At 35.7% G+C, this 24,470-nt stretch overlaps 1 protein-coding gene across 3 annotated transcripts in view; it reads left to right on the top strand.

Moving 5' to 3' along the window:
• DCC (DCC netrin 1 receptor) overlaps positions 1-24,470 on the top strand; it is a 1,044,138-nt gene that overhangs the window by 749,113 nt on the left and 270,555 nt on the right. The window lies entirely within an intron of this gene.

Consider the following 24,470-nt stretch of genomic DNA (forward strand, 5'->3'; position numbering starts at 1 on the left):
TATTCGGGGTCTTTTATGGTTCCATATAAATTTTAGGATTATTTGTTCTAGTTCTGTAAACAATGCCATTGTTATAGATGCTTTTAACTGCAGGTTATATTCTGCCTGCTGTAATGTATAGTAAATCTTACATACTGCACAAAAGGACAATAATGTGACTTAAACCATTGTTCTCTAACTTCATTGTTGCTGCATTATTATATTGTTTTCATAAAAGTATCATTTCTATTTTGTAGGTTGATATCTAGAGGAAAAAAATCCCCACAGGGTTCCCTTTTCAATGAAAACTCTTTTCTGTCTCAGCCCAAACTTCCCACTTTGGAAAACCCCAAATCACATCTATTATAGGAGTTGAATGGGGCCAGAATTTCTGATCACGGGATATTTGACAGGTACAGGGGATTGCCGTGGGTTGGCATTGAAAGATTTTTAGGTGATACCACACAATTGCTGCTTCAGGTCATAGTTGTTAAAATTAGAGTCAAGATGTTGCCATCAATGTCCAAGAGAAAATGATCATAGCGATTTTGTCAACTGAAAGTCAAATAGTGGAGCTCTGAGAATTTGGTCAATACAAGTCATCACTCCCTTATTTAAATCTACACTTAGTGTTCCAGGTCCTCCAAATTGAAAGGAGAGTGAAAGAGGGCTAAGGACAATGATTCAGAAGTCAGATTGGAATTGAATTCTGCCTTTTTTTTTCCCTCTGGCTAACTGGGGTAACCTAGCTTTGCTAAACCATAGTGTCCTCATGTAAAAGGGACATTTCATGCCAGGATGTTGTAAAGCTTAAGAGAAAATCTGTAAGATGAGACACAACAATACATCCTCAAATGATTATTCCAAGGTTTAAATGAGGTGATTAGCGTAAAACACTTAGCCTGCTCTATGGCACACTGCCAGCCCTTAATAAATGCTAGCTAGATGTTATAATCGTGCATTCCTCTGTTGCTGGATTCCACTTACTCCTCATGTAACCATGTTCCTCAACACTGTATGTAATTTGTTCATTTCTATCTCTGTGCTTTTCATGTGTGTTTGAAATTCTCTCATTTAGGCTATTTCATAAGTCTCTTCTATTTCTACTTTAAAATTTTATTTAAGGTTTGTAAGAGCAGAAAGCCTACTCTGGCTAATTCATATCGATCAATCTGTTAGTCTGCATAAGTTCATTTGTAAATTTCCAAATTTTGAACATTATCTTGGCATTCATTCATTCATTCATTCATTCACAAGTAATCGTGTCCCCCCATTAGGCTAATCTGTACAACCATTTCTTGGCATTGTGAACTCAGCAGTAGAAAAAGCTAAGTACTTATCCTCATGAAATTTATACTCTAATGATACAGAAGTACAATAAACAAAAATAAAGCATGAAGAAGAATTAAGCAGCTTAAGGAGGACAGAGATGATTCTAGAAAGGAAGATGAGGAAAGCCTTTATGAAGAAGGTCTCTTAAGAGGACCTCTGAATGAATTTTGGGGCAAAGATCTGGGGCAGAGCTATTTCAGGCAGAGGAAATAGCAAGTGCCAAGACCCTGGGGAGGAAAAGCAGGGAGACCCCGTGCTTCAGGAGTGAGGACAGGGGAAAGTGGAAAAGGCGAATCAACAAGGAGCATGGCCCAGTCTCCTGGAACCCACGGTTTCGAAGTTGGATTTAATTCTCAGGGTGGTGACGTCTGCACAGGAAAGGGTGATGTGATCCAATGATCATTTTTAATGTGGAAGCAAGGAGACCAGAGAGGAAGCTAATGTGTTAGTGTAGTCAGCAGTTGAGTAGCTCTAGTTTTGGTGGAAATTGTGGAGATGTTGAGAACTGGTAGAACGCGGGATACTTCTGAAAGATACAAGACTTGCCACTGGGAGTGGGACGGGAGAAAAGACAGGAGTCACGTTTACTCTTTCATTTTAGGCATTTCATAAACTAGGTGAATGGTGGGACTATTGTTGGTGTAAGAAACTGAGTAAGGAGTGGAGGGTATGTGGGGAGGGCTATAGGGGCTAAATCAATATTTTTTTTTTTTTTGACATATTAGATTTGACACTTAAATGGATTCAGGTTTTATTTATTTAGTTAGAATTTGAGCTCAGAGAAGGTGCCCAATATTTTGAATATAAAAAATAAAAGCAAATGCCACATACAACTAGGCCAGTGGCCAATGCAATGTAGTATTTAGTTTCTAATAGTGGCACACTGAAAGGTGTGGGACAATATGGGAGAATTCTCCATGTTTTCAACTGTGAAGCATCTGTGCCCTACGTGTCTCCAATGCATACACTACAGGGAGATGCTCGCTGCTGAGATGCACAGAAAACACTCAAAGGTGTATTTATCACGGAGAAGCCTCCTTCCTCGAAAGCCTCTGGGTAGGCTAGGGAAGTGCAATTTGATGTGGCTACTACTCAAAAGGAGAATTGGCTAAAAGGAGGCCCCACATGTGCAGTGCAGTCTTCCAGTTGCCAAGATTTTCCAAGGAACCTTTCCAAAAGGAACAAGCCAGTACCAAAATAAATGTTAGTTCAGAACCGCTTGTTTTCTGATATGTACTTTGCCTGTGTTCATTAAACAGGAGATTGAATTCTAATGGGAATGTTTATGCAAGGATGATCAATAGTATGAATCCCCTGATTGCTCTAAGACTGCATCAGAATTTTACCAGCAGACACCTAGTTTAGGCTAACGCAAAGGCCACAGAATCATGGAGGGTTTGGCCTTGGGACTCCCAGCATCCCTTTTCTTTACCGTTGTCCCAATCTTGGGGTCATATAGCCTCCATTAACTCAGGACACCCAGAAGCCAAAACGTTATCGGAACCATAATGTTGAATCCATAAAGTACCTTTGAGACAGTTGATTCAAATCATTGAATTTTAGCAAGAATGAAGTTGAAGTTCAGAGATTTAAGGCCAGTCACAGGATGGGTCAGTCCAATGGTGGAAACACCAGACCTATGTTTAGATTCCTAACCCAGGATTGTTTATGTGAAACCACTCTGTGTGCAAAAATTGTGGTATCTCTTCCTGAAAATGGATTCATCACTAAACCTATAAGCAAAAGCCCTGAGGTTCTAGATTATCATATTCTCTGTATTTTGCTATACATTTCTGAGGAAGTCACTTACCTTTTCTGACTCTCAATTTCCTCTCATAAAACAGAGATCATACGGCCTGTATTAGTTTCCTGGGGCTGCTGTGACAAAGTGCCCCAAATGAGGTGTTTTAAAACAACAGAACTGTATTCCCCTGACAGTTCTTGACACTAGAAGTCTGAAATCAAGATGCTATCAGAGCCGTGTTCTGTCTGAAAGCTCTAGAGAACAATCCTTCCTCTCTGCTCCCTGGCTTCTGGTGGTTTCTGGCATCCCATGACTTATAGCTGCATCACGTAATCTCTGGCTCCATTTTCACATGGTCTTTTCTCCTATGTACACGTCTCTGTGTCTCTTCTCCTGGTTTTATAAGAACACAAATCATATTGGGTTTAAAGCTGACCCTAACTCAGTATGATTTCATCTCAATTTAACTACTTAAAGGCAAATAAATTTTTGGGTACATACGAATTTTGGGGAACGCTATTCAAACCAGTACATACATTCATTGTCCTACACATCACTCAGATTATTAGTAAGATTCTGGGTAATCAGGTTGAGGGCTGAACAAACTATGAAAAAAAATGCTTTCTTTTTTTTAAATAATAAATAAATAAATAAATAATTATTTATTTATCTACTTTTAATTAATTAAAAAGCTAATTTTTTTCATATAAAAATAATTTCAGTCATTGTCTCTCAAACAGAGAAGTGTTAAGAAACATCCCTAATGTCCTTAAAATCCTATTTGATGTGCTCCTACCTTCTTTCTCTCCCTGAATTCTAATCCTGCCTTGTAGGCTCTAGACAGGGGTGTCCAAACTGCAGCCCGCGGGCCAAATGCAGCCCGCAGTCCATTTTTTATTGGCCCGCAGCAAATTCCAAAAATATATTTAGTTTACTTAAATAAACCAGGTGAGGCAATACGTACTTCACCTCGAGTGAGTGACCCAGCTGTTTGTGTATTTTACCGCATATGGCCCTTGGTGAAAAACGTTGAAAAAAGTTTGGACACCCTTGCTCTAGGGCATAGCACTTTCTGAGTATTAAGGACTGCAAATTCTTTAGAGAAGCTAACAAGCAAAAGGGGTCATCTGTAGCACAAGAGTTTGCAGAAGATGCCAGTGAGGACTGTTCCTGACGCTGACCGCATGCTCAGATTTTGACTGTTTGACCTGCAGTTGATGAAAACTCCATAATCATTTCCTGCCAGACATTGATGGCAGCATCTTGACTCTGGTTTTATTAGCTATGACCTGAAGCAGCAATTGTGTGGCATCACCTTAAAGTCTTTCAGCAGGTCCAATCGTCTGTACCTGTCACATATCCTGTGAGCAACAATTCTGCCCAACCCAACTCCTACATTAGATGTGACAAAATGGGACAAAACGAATAATAGTGTCAGAGCTGGGGCTTGAACCTAGCATAACATTCCTACCACAATGCTAAAGTGTGACTGTGTATGTGTGATAATTTCAGGGAAATGGAAAAATAATTAATTGAAAGTTAAGTACCTTTTAACAGTTCTTCAGTGCATTAAAATTCTTATTAGTTCAGAAAACATATCCACGACAGTATGTTTAAAAAATCCAGACATTACTGAGCTTGAACCATTCTTAGTGAGTTATGTTAACCAATGTGCTGAGGAACACGCAAGGCATATAATTTCAATTCCTTGTTATAAATCTCTTGCTTGATCTTAACCCTCAGTCCACTGTCTGAATTCAAAGTCTTCTCCTACTAACTTGCAGTGAAATAAAACAACACTAATCATTACTGCCATTCTTCAGGGTGTCTAATTTTCTTGTAGTCCAGTCCAACTTCCTCTCAAAAATGCTTCGGACTCCCAGAAATGACTTGATGCTACTTCTGGTGGTATGTTTTATCATTTGATATAATATTTAACCACAAATAACAACATAACAATAACAATAACAAATAACAATATAATAATATCATTTACTTAGATTATGCTAAGAGCTTGATTAATTTTATCACTTTAATATGATTTGTTCTCTATCCTCTTTAAAATTCAGTGTTCTCAGGGTAATCCTGCCACTCACTTTGGAAATATTGAATTTTCCTCCATTCCGTTTGAAGAGTTCTTAAATTATCCTGGTAGCCTTGCCTATGTATGTATAATGTTTGGTATGGTAACCACTAGCCACAAGTGGTTAATGAGCACTTGAAATATGATTTGCCCAAACTGAGATGTGCTAGGAATATAAAATCCATACTGGTTATTAAAGATTTATAGAAAAATATGAAATATCACATTAACCAATTTCATATTGATTATGCTTTGAAGTGACATTTTTGATATGTTGGATTAAATATAGGTATATTATTAAAATTAATTTCACTTATTTAATTTTTACTTTTTAAATGTGGCTACTAGACATTTTAAATTACATGGGATCATTCATGGCTCACATTATATTTATGTTGACAGTGACAACTTAGATGTACCCCTTTGTCTTATAACCAACGAGGAGGAAGTCAAGACTGCCAATTTGATACTAAGTTGAGAGTTAGAATTATTGAAATACAGTGGACAAATTTAACCCTTCTCAAAGAAAGATTTCTGACTTACTAAGAAAGTATTCATATTTCACCATTATTTTCTTTATATTACTCCATATTTCCCCAACATCATTATCAATAACCTTTGAACACCAAAGACATTTCTTTCCTATTGGTCTGATAATTTTTGGCAGCAATGAAAATAAAAGCAAAGGAGGTGGGGTTGAGGAAAGAAAGGAATCTTTTGACCGAGAAGAGCCCACTCGTGTCCCTGTGTTCAATTTTACTTAAAGTCGTGGTCCAACTTCTGTGAGATGATTTACTGCTGAAGTCTATTTGTCTTCCTGCTGCTATCTCAGAACAAAGCCCAATCTTCCATGTGGTTAATAAACTTCTTATCTTTTGAATACTGCAAATAAAATAAACTTAATCCTCAGGGTGGTTTATTCAACGGACTGGGAGCCTTTTCGATGTTTCGTAGAGATAGAGGACAACTAGGTTTTCTGCCCTGGGTGATTATCAATCTTCCCCTCGCGTACATGTATGTGTAAGGGTGTTAAAGGTGCTTCTTGGTGATAAATGTCAGTCGAATCGCAAAGAGAATATTAATTTCAGTATTGTCAAGGTCAGATGTGTACCCAGGGTCATTGTTATTGGAATTTTTATTGCTGCCACTGTTACGAAAGGTATTTTGTCTTGGGGCTCTTTTTTTCAAGTATCAAGAGAGAAAGGGAGCATTATTCCTCAACATGCCTGTACGTTGCTCAGAAAAAAAGTGCCTTAGTGCAGTCTGATCTGTTAATCGGGATAATTATTTTGAGTGAGATCAAAGTGTGGGTTTAGAGGACCTAAGTTAGGTGGGAAGAGAACAAAAAGATAATCACAAAATCTGGAGACTAGCTGATGTGCCTGAAAAGCAGCTGACTATCGTATATGGAAAAAGACAGGAAAAAAATTGCAAGAGAAATAAAGAAAGACTCACAAAGTCTGTGATGAGGCCATTCATAGAAGTAGGGTGTGAAATTATCTAGCTGGGAGCTCAAGAAATTCAAAGAGAAATAAAGCTGAAAAATGTTAAATTATGACTGTCCATCTGGGTATAACTGACCAGCCGGACATCTCTGTATATAGTGAGGTACCTCAAACCCAATATGGGTGCCAAAGCTATGATATTCACCCACCAACGCACCCACTCATACTCATATGCGTACAGACCACTGCTCACTCTAGTTTTAGTCCAGTGAACAATACTATGCAAATCAGAATTACAGGAGTCATTCTGAATGCTTCCCTCCTCTTCACTGTCCTAACTCCAATCCACCAAATACTGCTGATTTTATCTTCTAAAATGCTCTTGAATTCCTCCCTTTCTCTTTGTCTCTACCCCATCATTTTAATCCCAGCTGTTAACCTCTCTTTTCTGTACTCGAGCATACTCTTCCACTGGTCTCCCAACACCTGCATTTGCCCCCTTCAGTTCACTCTTTATGTAGCTGACAGGCTACAAAATGCCTGAATCCATCAATTCCTTTACGATGCTTAGAAATCAAACTCTTCCGAAAGCCTTTAAGGCCCCGTGTAGGCTTACTCTTGACAATCTCTCCTACCTCATGTGGACCCTTCTGCCTCCTTGTGGTCCCACTGCCTTAGACTATAAATTCTAAGGAAGGTTTCATTGTTTCCCCTGTCAACTCGCACGATGCTTGTCACACACTAAAAATCAGTTAATATTTATAGATCATTTCCTTGTGCCAGATGCCATTCATAAAATATTCATCATTAATCTCCACGACAAACTCATAAGGTAGGTACTAGTATTATCTCCATTTTTCAGGTAAGAAAACTTAACCTCAAAGATATTAAGTAACTTGACCTCAGGCACATAGCCTGAATGAGGGTGCTGGATTTGAACTCAGGGTCTCTGATTCTGGAGGCCTCACTCTTGACTGCTAGTCCCTCTCACCAAAGCTGTATTCCTTGGCATCTATTGGCATCTCCTGCCTCAGAGTAACCCAGTGCTCTGACTTGTGAAACCTATGTGTTAGGAGAATAGAGTTCTAAATTTCTTCGTTAACTTATGGTCCCTCCCAAAAGAGCTAGTTTATCCTAGGCAGTTCCTTATCTTTTAAAGCCTGGAAATAGATAAACAATAAATTTCTTCCCCAAAGAGATGGTATCTTTTAAGGTAAGATCTTTTTGTCATTATGTAGAAAAATCTACTCACTTGGCTGTCTGAAAAAGATTGCTGGTTCTTTCTCTAATGGCTGCAAAATTCTTTTATAAAAGTGGTCTATACATGTCATTTATTGCTCTATTAAAACTACAAACATCATGTATTGATTCTTCTCATACTAACCATAATACACACCAACTTTGAGAAAGGTTGCTGGATTAAGTTGCCTTATCACCATGGGAAACACTCTGGGTTGCACATAGGTAGAGACACCTGCCTCTCTGATGCGTATCTATTTATAGAGAACTGATATCTTTGTGTGTAGAAATATGATCCTGAAGTATATACAAGTCTCAAATAAGTGTGAAGCAAGTGGGAGGCCTGCACATGCTCTTCTGGGGATTTTCTGCTTAGATTCTTCCCTAGGAATTAAACATAAATATGGTCTGTGTAACAAAAAAAGTAATTCTGTGTTGAGAATTTATGAGGAAGCTGAAAGGCTTAACTTAGATCTGTTATTAGAACACTTTAGGCAAATCTCCACTGTTATATTTTGTACTCTTACATGATTTGTAAACGTAATCCTGGTCAGGACTACACCCCACGCAGTGTGGACTGCTATGTTTCCCATTTGCCTTTCACATGCATCATCTTCTCATATTCTTCTAACGATCTTGAGAATTAAGAAGAACAAATACTCTTTCACTTAAAGTTTGATTAGGGAACAACAATATAGAAAAGTCTAAGGGACTTGAGTTCAGGAAACAATAATATTTACTACCACATCGGAGTACTTTTTCTTCTATATAGCCTCATGTAATCCTTATAATAGCCCTGCTATGTAGAAATTATAAACCTATGAGTAAGTGATATACAGAGTGTTTAAGTAATTTGGCCCAAGGATGCACTATTATTAGAGGAATGGTTTTTTTTGGTGTTTTTTTTTTGGTTTTGTTTTTATTTTTTGATCCACGTATCACATTTTCCTAAAATTGGTGAAACATTATTTGATTTGTGGATACTGCTAACAAAATGCAAAGTAATTGAATAATTGATAATTCCATGCTTGGAAGATTTTTCCTCAATATGAGATTAATTGAGACATCATTAATTTAGTTCATTTTGGAATTCTTATTTATACTTAAAGTCCTCATTGTGCAAAACTTTCCCCAAGTATATAGTGGTTTCTTTCTCCATTTACCATCTTGTAAAATTCTGTTCTGGAAAGACTAATGTCCAGTCCATTATGCATCAAACTCATTCATACCCATGTATCCTGACTCACCAGATATTTCTTCACACCCGAACTCCCCTGTCCTTCATTTTCTATCAGTTCATTTTTTTTTTTATTGAAGTATAATTGAAATATAACATTGTATTAGTTTCAGGTGCACAACATAATGATTCAGTGTTTGTATACACTGTGAAATGATCACCCCAATAAGTCTAGTTACCATCCATTACCATACAAAGTGGGATTTTTTGTTTGTTTGTTTGTTTTTCTTGTGCTGAGAACTTTTAAGATTTACTCTTGGCAACTTTCAAATATGCACTACTATTTTATTGACTGTAGTTACCATGCTATACATTGCATCTCCATGACTTATTTATTTTATAACTGAAAGTTTGTACATCTTGACCCCTTCGCCAATTTTTACCCACCTCCCGATCCCCTCCCCTCTGGCAACTGCCCTCCTTTTCCCTGTATTCTATGAGCTCAGTTATGCTTTTTTGTTTTGTTTTTTAGATTCTGCTTATGAGTGATATTTATCTTTCCATGTGTGACTTATTTCACTTAGCATAACACTCTCTAGGTCCATCCATGTTGTTGCAAATGGCAAGATTTCTTTCTCTTTCATGGCTGAGTGATATTCCATTATATATTCCATTCGTCCATTGATGGACACAGGTTATTTCCATATCTTGGCTATTATAAATAATGCTTCAATGAACTTAGAGATGTATGTATGTTTTCAATTTGTGTTTTCACTTTTTAAGGATATATGCCAAGAAGTGGAATTAATGCATTATATGGTATTTCTATTTATAATTTTTGAAGAAACTCCATACTATTTTCCATAGTGGCAGCACCAATTTACATTCTCACAAACAGTGCACTAGGGTTCCCTTTTCTCCAGGTTATCATAACACTTATTTCTTCTCTATTTGATATAGCCATTCTAAGAGGTGTGAGGTTGTATCTCATTGTGGTTTTGATTTGCATTTTCCTGATGGTTAGTGCTGTTAAGCATCTTTTCACGTGCCCTTTGACCATCCCTATGTCTTATTTAGATAAATGTCTATTCAGATCCTTTCTCCATTTTTAAATCAAAAATTTTTGAGCTAAATAAATTCCTTACATATTTTGAATATTAACCCCTTACCATGTATATGCTTTGTAAATATTTTCTCCCATTCAGTAGATCACCTTTTCGTTTTGATGATGGTTTCCTTTTCTATGCAGAATCATTTTAGTTTGATGTTTATTTTATGTATATTTAGTTTGATGTTTATACTTGTTTATTTTTACTTTCATTGCCTTTGATTTTAGAGTCACATCAAAAAAATCAAGAGTGATGTTAAGAAGCTTACAGCCTATGGTTTCTTCTAAGCATTTTATGATCTTACGTTCAAGTCTTCAATCCATTTTTAGTTTGTTTTCATGTATGATGTAAGATAGTAGTCTAATTTCATTCTTTTGCATGTGGCTATCCAGTTATCCCAACATCATTTATTAAAACAACTGTTTTTTCCCCCTGTGGATTTTACTTCCTCCTTTGTTATAAATTAATTGACCATATATATAAAGGTTTATTTCTGGATCTTCTGTTCCATTGATCTGTGTGTCTCTTTTTTTTTTTTTTTTTTTCATGTCAGTATCATACTATTTTGTTTCCTACAGCTTTGTAACATAGTTTGAAATCAGCAAGTATGATGCCTCCAGTTTTGTTCTTCTTTCTTAAGATTGCTTTGGCTATTGAGGGTCTTTTGTAGTTCTATACAAATTTTAAGATTGTTCTATTTCTGTGAAAAAAAGCCATTGGAATTTTGATAGAAATTACATTGAATCTGTATATTGCTTTGGGAAATATGGACATTTTAGCAATGTTAATACTTCCAATGAATGAGCGTGGACTATATTTCTATTTATTTGTGTCTTCTTCAATTTCATTCCTCAATGTCGTATAGTCTTACAGGATTTTCACCTCCTTGGTTAAATATATTACTAGGTATTCTTTCAAGGCAACTATAGATGAGATTATTTTCATAATTTGTCTTTCTGATAGTTAATTGTTAGTATATATAAATACAACAGATTTTTTTAAAATTTTGATTATGTACCCTGCAACTTCACTGAATTTGTTTATTCTAAGTGTGTGTGTGTGTGTGTGTGTGTGTGTGTGTGTGTGTAGTTTCTAGGGTTTTCTCTATATAAAATCGTGTCATTTACAAATAGTGAAAGTTTTACTTCTTACTTTCTTATTGGATACCTTTTATTTATTTTTCTTGCCTAATTGCTCTGGCTAGGACTTTCAATACTCTGTTGAATAAAAGTGGCAAGAGTGAGCTTCCTTGTCTGCTTCCTAATCTTAGAGGAAAAGCTTTCAGCTTTGCACCTTGAGTATATTGTTAGCTGTGAGCTTGTCATATATGACCTTTATTGTGTTGAGGTACGTTCCCTCTACACTCACTTTGTTGAGAGTTGTTTTTTTTAATCATAAATAGATGCTGAAATTTGTAAAATGCTTTTCCTGCATCTGTTGAGATGATCATATGATTTTTGTCATTCATTTTGTTAATGTGGTTTATCACATGGATTTATTTTTCATGGTGAACCATCCTTGTATCTGTGGAACAAATGCCACTTGATCACAGTGTATAATCCTTTCACCGTGTTGTTGAATTTTGCTTATTACTCATTTGTAGAGAATTTTTGCATATAAATTGTGACAATTAAGTTTGTGAACTTGCCACCATGTTCTCATATTGGCAGCACTGTACAAATAGCTCAGTAAGGTTTCATAACCTTGGCATATTAGTAACTCACAGCTGTGTTCACGTGGAAATGTGGCGATGTCTTGATGAGTGGCATTCGTTATCGTTGTTGCATGTTTTTGTGTGTCACTGCAAGGATGTCTGAGATTGAATTAGAGAAATGAACAAACATTAAATTTCTTGTTAAAATTTGCAAGAGTGGAAGTGAACTCAGGGACATATTAATCCAAGTTTATAGGGATAATGCCATGAAGAAAACTGCAGTATACAAATGGATTAAATGTTTTTCTGAGGAGAGAGAACACGTCATTGATGAAGAGAGGTCGGGGCAGCCAGTAACAAGCAGAACTGATGAAAACATTGCAAACATTCACCAAATTGTGTGTCAAAATTGTCAGCAAACTGTGAGAAGCATAGCAAATCAAGTAAACATCAATAGAGAATCAGTTAGAAAAATCTTAGCTGAAAATCTTGTCATGAGAAAAGTGTGTGCAAAAATGGTCCCAAAGGAGCTCACTGGTGAGCACAAGCAAAGAAGAGTCAAAGTTTGTCAAGACCTTTGGAAGAGGCAAGACAATGTTTTGGGCCATGTTATGGTTGATGCTGAACATGGGTGTACCAATATGACCCTAAAACAAAGTGTCAAAGTGCACAAAGGAAGTCAGCCAATTCTTCACTACCAAAAAAGTTCCATCAGTCCAAATCAAGAATCAAAATAGTGTTGCTAACCTGTTTTGGTATCCGAGGAATTATTCATTATGAATTTGTACCAAATGGACAATAGTTAGCCAAGTTTACTATTTGGAAGTGCTGAAAAGACTGCATGAAAAAGTTAGATGAAAATGACCTGAACTTTTTGCCAACAATTCATGGCTCTTTACATCACAACAATGCACCAGCTCACACGGCACTGTCTGTGATGGAATTTTCAGCCACTAAACAAATAACTGTACTAGAATACCCTCCCTACTCACTTGATCTGGACCCCAATGACTTCTTTCTTTACCTGGAGATAAAGGATCTATCGAAAGAAAGACATTTGTATAACATTTAGGACATCAAGGGTAATATGACGCCAGCTCTGATGTCTATTCCAGAAAAAGAGTTCCAAAATTGCTTTGAAGGGTGGACTAGGTGCTGGTGTCAGTGCATAGCTTCCCAGGGGGAGTACTTCGAAGGTGACCATAATGATATTCAGCAATGAGGTATGTAGCACTTTTTTTTAGGATGAGTTCGCAAACTTAATTGTCAGACGGGATATAAGTTCATCAAGTATGTTGGCCTGTAATTTTCTTTTTTTGTGATATCCTTATCTGGTTTTGGTATCATGATAATACTGACCTCTCAAAATGAGATTTTAAGTATTCTCCCCAGTTCAATTTTTTGGAAGAGTTTGAGAAGGGTAGGTATTAAATCTTTGAATGTTTGGCCGAATTCAGCCATGAAGCCATTTGGCCCTGAAGTTTTGTTTGTTGGGAGGTTTTCAATTATTGATTCAATTACCTTACTAATAAATGATCTATTCAGATTTTCTATTTCTTTGTGATTCAGTCTAGAAGATTGTATGTGTATGTTGCTAGAATTTATCAATTTCTTTCAAGCTTTACAATTTCTTGGTGTGTAATGGTTCGTAGTAGTTTGTTATTTATTTCTGTGGTATCAGTTATGACTTCTATTTCATTTCTGACTTCATTTGTTTGTACTCTCTTTCTTTTTATCTTGGTGAGTCTAGCTAAAGGTTTTCCATTCTGTTTATCTTTTGCAAAGAACAAGCTCTTATTTCCTTGATTTTTTTCTATTATCATTTTAGTCTCTATTTCACTTCGTTTTACTCACATTTTTTTTTTTTAATTTACTTTCTTCTACTAACATTGGTCTTTGTTCCTCTTTTTCTGATTATTTTAGGTGTAAAGTTAGATGGACTTTTTAAGATTTTTTTTTATTCTTGAAATAAGCATGTATTGCATTGAACTTAACTCTTAAAACCACTTTTGCTATATCCCTTAGATTTTGGAATGTATTTCCATTTTAATGTGTCTCAAGGTATTTTTTCATTTCTACTTTGATTTCTTTGTTGACCTATTGGTTGTTAAATAGCATGCTATTTAATCAACATATAATTGTGGTTTCTCTAGTTTTCTTCTTGCAATTGAATTCTAGTTTTATACCATTGTGGTTGAAAAAGATGCTTGGTATGGTCTAAAGATGCTAGATATTGATGTTTGAAAAGATGCTTTTCAAATTGATTGAAATTTATTTTGGGGTCTATCATGTGATCTATCTTGGAGAATGTTCTATATGCACTTGAGAAGAATGTTTATTCTGCTGTTTTTGTTCTGTATATACCTATTCAGGCCATCTGCTCTAATGTGTCATTTAAGAACAATGTTTCTTTAGTGATTTTCTGTCTGGATTATCTACTCATTGATGTAAGTGAAGTATTAAAGCCCCCTATCATTGTTGTATTGCTGAAAAATTCTCCCTTTACATCTATTAATATTTGCTTTATGTATTTAGGGGCATAAATATTTACAAATGATATATGCTATTGTTTTATTGACCCCTTTATCATTACGAAATGCACTTCTTTGTCTTGTATTAATCTTTTTTTAAAGTGCATTTTGTCTGATATACATTTAGCTACCCCAGCCTTCTTTTAGTTCCCATTTTCATGGATCATTTGTCCTCCCTTTACATCCAGTCTGAGTGTGCTACACTCAGTAGCACTGAGTGTGCTACTACTCAAGTGAATCTCTTGTAAGTAGACTATAGATGAGTCTTTAAAAATCTAATCAGCTACTCTATTTTGATGGCAGAATTTAATTCATTTGCATTTAAACTAATTATTGATAGTGGAGCACAATCCCTCTGCTCTTCAGGGAAAAGCTTCAGATTTATGAGATCCCTCCCCATGGTGGTTTGCCATGCTTGGGGTGGCATTTTGGTGAGACCACATCTCTTCCTCTCCTACCCACCTCAATGATCATCTTTTATTGTTTCTTGTGAAGCAGTTGTTCAGCTAGTTTTCAGGTCTTCTCAGAAGGTATTGTTCCATATGTAGCTGTAGATTGGGTATGTCAATGGGAGGAAGTAAATTCAGGATCTTCCCATGACACCATCTAGGACCACCCTTCATCAGTGCAGTTCTTGATTGTTTTTCAAGAACTATTCTTAACTCACTTTTCATAACCATCCCTGACTACGGTAAACTTCCTCAATAGATCTATTTCTGAAAATATTCATATCTAGGTATTTCCAATGTGTGTGTTTTTGCTTTCTTAAATTTCTTGAAAATTTCTACCATAATAAAATATTTAACAGTACTGGAGATAGTATTATATGCTAAACATATACAAAGTATGGTTATTTATACTTTAAAATTAGCTGACAGCTTATCTAAAGTTTTTGATCACAATGGAACACAACCAAACCCAAGCTATTCTGAAAAAAAAAAAAAAAAAAAAATCAGTATCATTAGGTTTATATGACATCAAGCCTTTAGTAATGTGGGAACTTAAGCACATTTAACTGAAACTTTAAGTTTTTAGCTGTGATGTTTGATGTCTTTTAGGCAATTTTTCTAGATCATAAAAACAATTGCTTTTTGACATTACTTAGAATTCTCTAGTTTAAATGGTTTGAGACCTCAATCATGCAGTCAGAAATCTACATTCTCCACTGCACTTTACATTTATGGGCAATGCCTATGTTTTCTGAAGTAAAATTCAGAATACTCTATATACTTCACCAAGGCTATTAATACTTGGCTGTGTTAGTGAAAAACCTGAGAAAACTTACAGAAAAGACTTTGTCTTGAGGTCAATTCCTGTAATCGCTTTTATTTTCGAACTGCTTCCAGTTCTAGAATGAATCACAAGAAGACTACTTTCAATACTATTTTCTTCCGAAAGAATCATTAACGTTTGTCTATTACACTGTCAAAAATATCCATCACTTACTATATTAGAGCTTATATATATATATACCTATACAGCTACATACACATATAATAACACAGTTGAGTACAGTAAGTTAGCAGATAGCACCTATTAAAACCCACATAATCCCAAAGTAAATAATCAGGTAATAACTGCTTTCCCCAGTCAAATCTTGTCAGACTTATATGGTTTTGTAATAGAAACTGTACCCCATAGTTTGTGCTTCTTCCTTGCCAAATTACTGTCATATCTCATAACATAGTATAGTTCAGTCAAGAAGGGGTTTCATTATGTTAATAATTACATTGCCTGCAGGCTTTTCGATGTTGCATTCCCCATACAGAATAGAAACAGATTTCATAGAAATATCATTAAAGCTGTTAACTAAAGGAGAAAAAAAATCAAAGAGGCAATCAAAGCATGCACTTTATTATCAATAAATGCAAATAGTTTCAGAAATGGCTTGCTTTTGAAACACATTCAATGAGGAGGTCATTGGCAATTGAAGCTGCTGCTTAAATGAGAGAGCTTTGTGCTGTAAGTCTATTTGGATCACTACAGATAATTACTTAGATCCCTCGCTACCCTTTTTAAAAATGGACTCAAGAGCCATTTTAAATTAACAAATGAATCAGGAGGTGGAATCATCCCCAGAATTCTGACCTGAATTGAGAATATGTGAATTATAGGTCATTATTTGAATGACAACACAAGATCTATATTTTTAAATGCACTGATACCATTAGTTCTTAAAAGAAAGGATTTGATGACTGTTAAATTGATGATTTAGGAACAGTAGGATACATTGTACTCCACAGTCATTTTAAAAAGACTTTAAATATTCAAATGTTCAACTACATATTCTCTGACACTAACATTTGTCTTCATTTCAGACTTCCAGCTGAGAAACATCAGTATAATGGGGAAAAGACATCAGCCTTATTCAGTATTATGAAGACAGTGGCATATCTTGATCCTTCTAAACCTTTTCCTATGAAAACCTTATATTCACATTCTTATTTGAAAGGGATTACTTAGACTCCCAAGATATTTTTAGTACTATATATTTGATAAATCATAATTTAGGTTTTAGTCTGATTTATGCAAATATCATATTACAATAAAGATAAGTCAGGAAAGTAGACGGGTAGATAGATATTGAAATAGAAACAGAGCAGGAGAGAGAAAGAAAAATAAAAAAGGTGTTAATTTATATATGGTATATAAATTTATAATCATATAACTTCTTAATAATCAGAAGCCCTAACATCTTATAAAACCTAAAATATTTGGTGAATTAAACCAGATGAGTTAAATGCCTTTGAAGTACCCATCATTTGGAAAGTTAAATAGAAAAATTACTTTCATAAACATGTTTTCACTTTTGAAATAGCTTTTTATTAAAAATTGAAGATATGCCTTCAAAGTGGAATGATTGCCATATTTTCCATCATAAAGTAATTACCAATCACTACAAATTACTTGATAATAAAGAATCAATAATTTTGAAAACTAAAAGAAACCATAGATGTGATCTAATCCATGGGGCGCTGCCACTTGAAGAATCATAGAGCCTAATGATGGAAACTATGGACTCTACACCTCCAAAAATGTACACATTACATTCTTGCAAACATCCATTCAGTTTCAGGGAGTCCATGGACTCCTTGGTGCCAGTGACTGACCCCTATCACAGTAGAGTAGGGAAAAGAAACCATACTTTCTGACTCTTAATCACTTATAGCTCATTAAACTGTGATCTCTCTCTCTCTCTCTCTCTCTCTCTCTCTCTCTCTCTCTCTCTTCCTGTCTCACACACACACACACACCACATACACACACAAAACACACATAAAACACACACACGTGCACACACCCTGTCTTCAGTATGATTATATGTGATAACTCATACCTTATTAAAGTTTCAGTTAACTTTTGTATGCTGTTTTTGGGTTAATATGCAATAAGTTCTCATTAAAAAGTGCTTGGTTATATTATAAACTTATATATAGTCAGAAATTACTTCCCAGTGCAAATAGTGACATGTAGCACATCTCACGTACTCAAGCATACGTATTTAATTTGTTATTAGGTACAGGTGTTATGATGAATTTCTACTGAAATGCAATCTTGAAATTTAAAAACGTGGTTGGTTAGGCCGACATTGATTGATGAGTTACTTGAAGGGATTATGCATCTATTCTGAAACCTTTCCATTCTATGAAGAAATAGGTAACTTGAATAGAGATGAAGAGAAATTAGATGTAGTTTGCCATAAAATTATTGTCCAACTGAGGGGATCAGTGGGGATTATTAAAGACATCTTGGAAACGATGAATAGTTAAGTCCATTAAGTTTCTTGACTGACATACTAAAATGTAATGAAATGAAAGGCAGCGGCTGTTAACTACATTGATTTCACATCTAATTTCCATTGTTGAACATTTCTGTGTCTCCTCTTTTCTCTTTCTCTCTCTTTCTAATATGCATGTAATAAATCATGTATGTTAAACTATGTAAGTTATGTTTAAATATACTTTATGGCTATGGAGTGGAGTAAGTACATAAGTATATATGTCTATATATATATATATACAGACGTACACAAACATACCTCCACAATTAACATAAAACACAATATATTAGCTACAGATGTATGTTAGAGCTATAACTCAGAAGGAAAATATTGGGGAATTCATGACTGAATTATAGCCCTCTTGTGAGGAAGAGGAAACATTTAATAGCTTATGTGAAATTGAGTGTTGACAATAGCCAGGGATGTTGTGAAGAAGAATATCCCACATGCAGGCAATATTTCGGTCTGAATGAAATAAAGAATTATATATATGATAAATATATGATTTGATGGTAATTCTTTGATGTTTTAATGTTTATATTTACTTGGAACAACACAGGATTATGGTGTTTTTCTTTTAATATATAAGGATATTAAAGAAAGTCTACCAATGCAATCAGATCATAACATAAATTACATTTTATAATAAAAAGTTAGAGTAGGTAATAGTTTAGTACTAAAAAGCAATCTTTACTCAGAAAAAGACAATTGGAAACTTTGCAACAACAAATAGAATGTTATCATGTGGCTGGAAATTGGTGAAAACACATACTCTCGTTTGTGAATTCTTAAACTGAATGCTCCTTTTTTACTTCAGGTATCTATATTCTCTGCTTGAAATTCTTCTAGAAACCCAAGCACACATATTTCCCTGATAGTGTCTAATGGCAATTAGAAAGGGAGAATAATTCAGTTGGTGAACAAATGATCAGAGTGGGCACTACCAGTGTGAATCCAGATTATGGCATTTACTGCCTGGTGTTCTATCGGTACTAAGCTACGTATGCACATAAAGAAATTACACTGTGGACAAACGGCACACAGACTCACATGCATACCAGAAACACAGACATATACCAACTTTAGTTCTCATCAGATGTCTTGGGAAAACACTATTTTCTGGTCTCACCTGTAGTGACTGCTACATCAGTAACATCAAATGAGTTAGACAACATACAAGATGTGATTAAACAATATGGTGAATGCTTAAATTAAAAAAAAAATATTACAGTAAGAGACACATCACCATTAATACCTCAAAATACTCGCCCTCACTTCAAATACATTTATCCATCATTCTTGCCACTTTCTGAAGCAGTTCTGGAAGTCCTCTTTCATGGGTGTCTTTAGTTTGCTATGGTGGCTGCCTCGATGTCCTGAATCACTTTGACTTCGGGCAAGAGCCAGAAGTCACACAGTACCAGATCCGGTGAATAAGGTGGATGAGGACACACCATAATGTTTTTATTTGACAGAAATTGCCATATACCAGAAGTGATGTGTGACATGGAGTATTGTCATGATGGAGGATGATTTATGGCACACTTTAAAGCATACCTTCTCTTAACCATAGCTCACACCCAACTGACTGCACCGAACAAGTTGAAACTTGTCACACACTGTTACTAAGGTTTGATGTGCCACTTCCTGTATTGAAGATCCCTGCTTTTCTGTTGGATGGCACTCAGCAGCAGCATACATCGTATTTCTTGATCTCAACGGAAATGCTCCGTGGCACACATTACTTCTGGTACGGCAATTTCTGTCCAATAAAACCTCATGGTGTGTCCTCATCCACCTTATTCACTGGATCTGGCACTGTGCAAATTCTGGCTCTTCCCCAAAGTCAACATGACCATGAAAGGTAAACATTTTGAATCGATTCAGGACATCAAGGCAGCCACAACAATGCAACTAAAAGCATTCACGAAAGAGGACTTCTAGAACTGCTTCAGAAAGTGACAAGAATGGTTGAAAAAGTGTGTTCAAAGAGATGGGGAGTATTTTGATGGGGAATTATGGGCAATGTGTCTTTTACTGTAATGTTTTTTTATTTAAACATTCGCCAAATATTTTGATCACACCTAGTAGTATATTCTAGGCTTGTAATTTACAGTAACGTTTGGTAATTGCATATAAAGGCATTCATTTGACACACATTTATTAAATACTTTCCGTATACCTAATATTGTGCATATTCCTGTAGAGAAGACAACTGCTCTTCTTATTTGGGAAACAAAGTGGAGGCTTTTGACTATTCTCTCGACCAAGAGCCAGAACCCTAAGCAGCCATGGCCCTACTCAGCAGGGGAGGAGTGTGGCCTAATGTTTGTTCTTGTGGGGCTGCTGCCTTGAGTTGCAGATGTCCATGTAATCTATTCTCCCACAACACCTGGTGCGAGTGGCTGTAAGGTTGACATATATGATTCCCACAGACTAAGAGAGTCATAGTTTGGCGGTCTGTACACCCTCTGCCCCTACCAATTACTAGGTAATTCTCTCCTCTGTTCTTCCAAATTCTCAGGTGGTTTGCTCTTCAAAAATTGAAAGCGATTTGAATTGTTGCCCATCACCCTCTTGTGATCCAGTGGAACAAATGAGCAGAAACTCTCCAACCGTCATCCCCTTTCCTTCTCCCCATACACTCACTTGTCTCCTACTCCTCCTGTGAACCCCTTCGGCCCTGGGAAACCTTCCTTGGATGCATTATATCTCACACAGGAGTGATGACCTTGGAGTTTGGCTTTTTTACAATCTTAGTCTTTGCTCCCAGGATGAGCCATGTTCATAGTAAGTAATGGTCTTTCAGTTTAGCCACATGACAGCATGAAGGAACACATTCAGTTAATACTCCACACACCACTGGGCCACACGGATACCCTTTGCATGTACTTTCAAATTCCTGGTTCCCTCACATTCAACGTGTATCTCAAGCACTTCACTAGTCTCAATTATCTCACTCGTTTCTCTGTCTTCCCTCCTTAGAAGAAAAGGAGACTCCAACTCAGAAATGTCCCCTCTTGAAATGTTTGCATTGTCTTTGTGAATATATAAGTAATTATACACGTATGCACATTGTTTATGCTTTTCATTATTGTTCTTTAAAACATTGTACTGTGAAAATCCAGTTGAACAGTATCAGTGGGCAAGTTTTTATTTTATTTTTTCCCCATGGAGAAAAATGACTCTTTCATTATAATACAATTCTAATTGTATCACTATAAACTTTGACACAAGCAAGACTGTTCATTGTTCAGTATTTCTACTGAAGTCCCCTTTCAGAAAGTAGGGGATTTTCTATAGATAAATTACTCCTTCCTGGAAGAGTGCCACAGTAGGGGTACTCTCAGAAATTGTCTGTCAAAATGTAAGTGTTTGGGAATAAGAAGTCTCCCTGTGGAAAAAGTACATATAAAAGAATAAGCGGGCGGCTGGTTAGCTAAGTTGTTAGAGCACAGTGCTCATAACACCAATGTCGCTGGTTCGATTCCCACATGGGCCAGTGAGCTATGCCCTCCACAACTAGATTGAAAACAATGACTTTCCTTGGAGCTGATGGGTCCTGGAAAAACACACTGTTCCCCAATATTCTCCAATAAAAATTAAAAAGAAGATAAGAAGAAGAAGGAGAAGGAGAAGAAGAAGAAGCAAGGCAAGAATAAATGCTGCAGAGATGGATTGGAATAAGAGGCATCTCTGTAGAATCATGAGAAATATCTGTATATTTGAGTATATGTATGCAGGTATGCATTCGTGTATATACCGTGTTTCCCCGAAAATAAGACCTAACCGGAAAATAAGTCCTAGCATGATTTTTCAGGATGATATGCCCTGAACATAAGCCCTAATGTGTCTTTTGGAGCAAAACTTAATATAAGACCCAATCTTGTTTTCAGGGAAACATGGTATGTATACATTCATATATTTCTTGTTCACCAAAAGCATCCAGAAGAAAGACACTCAAGTAGCAATGAGTACACCTAACACCCAGATCTCCTTCTCAATATTCCCCACTGAAACGAACCAGATATCTTTGGAGAAATATTTGATTCCAGAGCTAGGGCAGGATCAAGATAATCCTGGAATATGTTATGTCAGAAAGAAAGGAAGTACTCCAGTAAATGATGGGGCAATGCACAGGATGGAGGAACTAGATTAAAGAGAATTCCCTCCCCACACTGGCCAAATCTGGGACAATTTGAACACCAAAATAATTAAAGACAATAATGAATTATAGACCATAAAAAGCAGAAATCCATGTGCCCATACCAATAATAGATACATAAACAGAGAGAAATATGAGCACTTGCTTATAATAAAATATCAAGTGCCAAGTGGTTAATGCAGAAGTACTGGAATAGGAAAAACAAAATCACCCTTTTGTCACCATCCTGGTAAAAATTGATTTAATCAAGAACCACTAATAGATGCTAACTCAAAAGGAAGTTGACAAGGAAAATAATATTGACATGGGCCTAATGTACTATCTCCCTACAGACTGCTTATTACCTGTAAGCGGTGGAGCAGGCATTCAAAGTTGGGGGAGTGGGGCACAGGGGGACTGGGTAACTCTACAATGGAGAAATCTAACAGCACCTTGACCAGGAACTCAAAATTAACATACAAGGGACTGAGAGCAATCTTGTGCCTCTGGAGGCGATACCCCGGAAGGACAGACATCACTTATGTTTCATTTCCGACTGCAAAGTATAACCTAAATTCAACATGAAGAAACAAAGACCATCTCAAAATGAGGAACATTCTATTAATAAAAAAGACTATAGCCTTCAGAAATATAAATAGCTTCAAAGATAAAGACTGGAACTGTTTCAGCTTAAGCAGAGTAAAGAGATACTGTGATGAAACGTAAACATGACCCTAGACTGGATCCTGAATTGCAATAGAAATGCTGTGTAAGTGACATTATCAGGTTAGTTGACTCAATTGCAGTACAGATGAAGATTAGATAAAAGTATTGTATTCAGAAGAAATGCACTGAAGTTAATAATGATATTATTCACATACATACTCTTAGGAAATATGCTCTAAAGTGTTTAGGGATAAAGAGCTATGATTTGTGCAACTTAATCTGAATGTAACCTGAATATACATACATGTCCCCTCTATTTATCAAGAGATAATAGATACATATTGTTTCTCTCAATATATATTTATATATTATATTTATCACTACATAGAGATTATAGCTTGCTTTATCACTATATATTCTATATATAATAAATGATAAATGGAACGTAAATGTTTTTATAAAGAGAATATATACATATATACACACACATACACACATATATATACATATATTATATATACGTGTGTGTGTATATATATATATATATATATATATATATATATATATATATTTATATGAGAGAAAGAGAAATGGTAGAAAATATAGAGCAAGGTGTTAACAATGGGTAAATCTGGATAATGGGAACATGGGTATTCTACACATTATTCTCATTCTTAACATTTTCTGTAGGTTTTATATGATTTCCCAATACGTTTTTTGGAAATTGTTAACAATCACTTGCTAAGGTAAAAAGAATGCAATTGTCAGTAATGAAGTTTCTCAAGATTTGGGGCCTGGTGGGAAAATATGTGAAAATGACATAAAATACCTGTTTCTGGCATGAATATGTTTGTTTTTTCCCCAAATGAATGTGTGAGCAGTAATGTCTTAAGACGGCTGGGTTCCATGGAACAAATTCTGAAAAATGATCCAAAGACATAGGTTCCTTGCTGAGCTAAGAAGTGTATCATCAGATATGTCAGCCAGGTTTTGCTCTTTTGCTCTGGAAGTTCAAACTCACAGAATTGTATTACAGGCCTAAAATGTTTATCTTTCCAAAGCTAGGTGGTATCCAAGACTGAGGAAAATACACAGCATGTTTAAGTTAGAATTGTTGTTATACTTGCAATAGTGAGACTACTTACTTATTTTTTATTACAATAAGTAACATGGCTATTCCAGTTACGATTTACAAGCCATATATTTATATTCATGTATATTTGAACAAATAAACAATTATACACACATTCAACATTTTAATATGGAATCTGAAAGATTTTCTTAACTTGTTTTGTACCCCTACCTTACCTGACCTTATGCTTGGCTATGTATAGTCTTTTATAATTCTATTGGGTGTGAATATCGTATGTTTTGCTGCAAATAAATGATTTGATAACAGGATGCTACCACAGACCCCGCTGCAGGAGTTACATAAAACACTGCATGTGCTCCATTTTAACCTTTCTAAAATATGAAAATTCCTGGATCTTGAAACACATTTGGACACAAGCGTTTTGGTTAAGTGATTGTAGACCTGTGATGTCTGATTTCTTTAACGAGGAAGTTACTTATCCTTCGTTAAGTAA

This window comes from Rhinolophus sinicus, chromosome 4, assembly GCF_057876585.1.
Source record: "Rhinolophus sinicus isolate RSI-liver-muscle chromosome 4, RSI-T2T, whole genome shotgun sequence".
NCBI classification, from domain to species: Eukaryota; Metazoa; Chordata; class Mammalia; order Chiroptera; family Rhinolophidae; genus Rhinolophus; species Rhinolophus sinicus.